The sequence below is a fragment of the Cololabis saira genome, chromosome 1 (genome assembly GCF_033807715.1).
Source record: "Cololabis saira isolate AMF1-May2022 chromosome 1, fColSai1.1, whole genome shotgun sequence".
NCBI lineage: Eukaryota > Metazoa > Chordata > Actinopteri > Beloniformes > Belonidae > Cololabis > Cololabis saira.
The window spans coordinates 42,114,188-42,118,298 of record NC_084587.1 but is presented as its reverse complement, the minus strand read 5'-3'; positions in this window follow the sequence as shown (position 1 = coordinate 42,118,298).

The window sequence follows — 4,111 nt, the reverse complement described above, 5'->3', positions numbered from 1 at the left end:
AGCGTCAGACCGTAGCAGGAACCAAAAACCATGTTGCTGGAAAACATGAACTGATGAAGATGATTCAGCTGATCTTTAAAAGACTTTTGGGAACATGAATTTAACTCCAATGTTTCTTTTTGTTTTTTAACTAGGGATGGGCATGATTAATCTACGAACGATTACTGATCGTTAAGAATTTTGTCGATCACGTTTTCTTTCTTCACATTTCTTATCGATCAAAGTCTGGCATCAAAAGAGGTTGTATTGCACACGCTGATTCTTCAAGCAAAGCAGTGAATTTCACTGTGTGCCAGCAGTGAGAGATCTAACCACCCGGGGGGGGGCACTCAACTGAGAAAGCACTACTCTGACACCTGCGAGTTACCGGAGACTCCAGAAAAAGAATCATGAAGAAGGCAAGGCGAAGTTTAGCGTGGGAGCATTTTGAATTTAAAAATAATGAAGTTCACTGCAAACACTGCGAAGCAGTGTATAAATACAACACGTCCACAACTCAAATGATGTACCATTGGAACAACATACACGGGACCCTGCCTAACGTCGGTGGCGATGCATCCTGCTCTCAGGCTAACATCACCGCAATGTTAGCACGGAGGAGCTGCGATGTATTTTCCCTCACTCTCACCGTCTTTCTCGACTCCGTTCCTTTAGGAATAGTCTTAAGTTATATTTTGGCAAAACCTGTCAGTCCTAAGTATTATTATATTTTTGATTGAGTGTTTAATGTGATTGTGTTTTTGAATTTTTTATTTTTTATGTTTTATTTTGGAACAAAAGAGCGTCAACTGTGTTTTCAGGCGTCGGCTCTGCTGCTAATGCAATTTGAACTGCCAATTTATCTGCCCAAAGAGTTGGACTGTTCTTAAAATAAATATTTTATTTAGGAACAACACAGTGTATTTTGTATTTTCGTTGTATTTTGTAATATGAAAAACATAATGATTAATCGATTATTGATCGTTAATTTCCCTGATCGTCGATGAAGGAAATTTCATTGAATGCCCATCCCTAATTTTAACACTAGGCTTAGTTATAAAAGTGACATATATGCGTTTGTTTGGAGAGGTTTGTGATGTCAAGTAAAAATAAAATCCTAAAAAACTGTTGAAATGACCCAGGACGAGAGTAAACATCACCGTCTTTGTTGATACTAGTCTGGTTGTAGCTCCGCCCACATCCCATGTTTCATGTCTGATTGGCTGTTGGTCTGTCCAGTGGAAATTATTGTCATTGAAGAGGAACGAGAAGGGTGGCTCACCAGAGGGGTATTCCAGAAAGCAGGTTCAACAAACTGAGTCTAAATCTGAACTATGAGTTGACTTACCCTGATATAGGAAACTCAGAGTTTTCGGTTCCAGAACAGCGGATATGAGTTAGTTCAATCAACTCTGAGTATGTTAACCTTGAGTTAAGCGCGCGCATGAGGAAAATAAAAAGCCATCATCAATGGAGCCCTGATACTACGATTCACCATGGCAACCGGCGACAACAAAAGGTCCACATACTTCACGCCACTGGAGTTAGAAGTGTTAATACGTGCGTATGGTGAGTATGCGAGCATATTTCAGAAAAAAAGCAACACAGCTGCAGCAGCAAAGGAGAGACAATTGGAGTGGGAGAAAGTTGCTGCCCGAGTCAATGTGTAAGTTTGAATGCAGTATTCATTTAACATTTAAGCACACTGTCTTATAATATTACAGATGAAAACAGTGGTGGAATGGTATTGAATGAAATTTTATTGTCATTTAGATCAGGGGCAGCCGCCACACCTCGGCTTCAGGGGAAAATGTAAATGTTTTTTTTTTTAAATACATTTATGGAATTACTCTGTGTCTATTTGTATTGATTTATTCTATTACTTAATACCTATAAAATGACTACAAATGCATATCAGAACAACATGATGGATTTCACTAGGTATTATCTTTCCCAACACTTGTACCCCTCCCCCCCTCATATCTTGAAATGTGATGTCCCAGCGTCCCTGACGACAGTGGTCGCTATCAATCTGGTTTTAGCGCGCTCTGCAGTGATGGGTCCAATGTTTCCCCAGCAGCAGAAGATATTAACGAGGCTGTTAGCCACTGATGGATTAATTATGCAAGTTCATTTTAAGGTAGGATATCAAATCACTCTACCCTCTTATAAATCTGAAATATTTGAAATATTTGACTTTTTTTTTACTCTCCCTCTCCTTTTTGCATTTGGACTTTAACTGTTTGAAGTTAAACTGGGATGTCCCTGTGATATTGTTGCACTGACATAGTGAATAAAGTGAACCGAATGAGTTAAATGCCGTTTGTCAGATACGCTTTTTCTGCTCTCTAACTCTGCCGCTTGCTGTCCGTGGTGCAGAAAATGGATGCGTATCGCGTAAAGACCCATTGGCTGAATTGACGCCACTGAGGGAGGAGACAGAGAGAAACTCAGGGTTTATTGAAGAAAACCTGCTAGCGAGCAGGTTAGGTTCACAGGGTCAGTTGCCGTAGTAACTGACTCAGAGTTTGAGTTACGTCGCTTTCTGGAACTGAAAACTCCGGGTTTCCCTCATCTCAGGCTTAACAAACACAGAGTTTTCACAAAACCCGCTTTCTGGAATACCCCCCAGTTACTGGGCACAACTGTTGGAAAATGTGAGATTATACAAAGATAATTTATTTATGAGCAGCATTTGATGCTTATATTGGTGTCGGAGTGTCAAAATGACCGTATGTTCCACAATCAGTGATAAACAGAGTTGTAGTTTTTAATGGAAATAGAGTTTCTCTGCAGGATTTCAAAAGTGAAACTTCTCTTTAAGTCTTTTCAGTCTGAAGTTGTCTGTTGTCTGTTGTCTTTCTTACAAATACAAACAGTTTCACCTTTTGACAAAGTGTTTAAAAGTAATTTTTAATGAATCTAAGGATTTCTCTCATTATTATTCATTAAAGAAAAAAGGTTGTTCTTAAAACTCAATTTGACAGTTTGTCACTCAAAAGCATTTTTTTTTAACCAGTAAATACAAATTTATTGTCATGTTCTAGTGTAAAGTTCAGCGATGTAAATAGAATTGTTCTGACCAGCAGCATCCAGATGATTCAGACTCGCCGACAGTGGAAGTAGGACGTTCACGCGAGTCGTGAACAAGGAAATGATGAAGACGTAGAGAAAAGATACACCGCCCTAACAGTGTTTCAGACGGGGTACATGGCTCCTGTTATCCGGAGGACAGGTGAGGAGGACGAGTCAAAGCAGAGTTGACAAGAACAAAGTTACATGAACTCTTTCATCCACAAAGTTATAGAAACAGGCAGGCAGACCGGCGAGACAGCTCAGGGGGCCGCCCTCCAAACTGGGCAGACACATGGACCTTGGCAGGGACCTAGGTGCCGGCTGAGGCGCCAGTAGGGTCCCGGTCATTGCCCTGGGGGCCGGCTCAGGTGCAGACAGAGGAACAGAGAGGCATCCTGCACCCCTGGAACAGGGACAGGAGGGGGTTGCCGCTGCCGTCATCGTCTCTCTTGCCTGTATTGGGCCTGCATACTCTTGGGGGCCACCAAAAGCCAGGCGTGTTCCCGAGAGGGGGGACTCCTCTTCCTCTTCCTCCTGCCAACCAGGGATTGTGAGTTCTGCCTCCTGGTAGACATATTGCCAAAAGGCAAAGCTACCTCCTGCTGGGTCCATGCTAGGCTGGTCCGTTCTGTCAAGGGTGTGGAGGATAGGACCCAGATGCAGGAGACCATGAGGCAAGAGTTCCAGAAAACGTGTTTTATTTCAACTTAAAACAAAAAAAAGCGCTGCTTAGCAGAATTGCAAAGAAACCAGAACATCAACCTGACAAAGTACAAACACTTGACCTGAAACATGCGGGAAGGAACAGTACAGACCAGCAGGGGACAAGAGAAAGACAAGACAAGATAAACACAGAAGGAGACACAGGTGCAGACAATCAGGGCAGATGGGAACAAGGGAGGTCAAGACTATACTAAATAACAAAACTGTGACAGTAACACGGTCTACTGGAGCCATGCCAGATCAGCTGAGAAGTATGTTCTAGGAACCAGGGTCTGAGAACTATGGTCTGAGAACCTCAGTCTGAGAACCATGCTCTAGGAACTACTTGATGGTT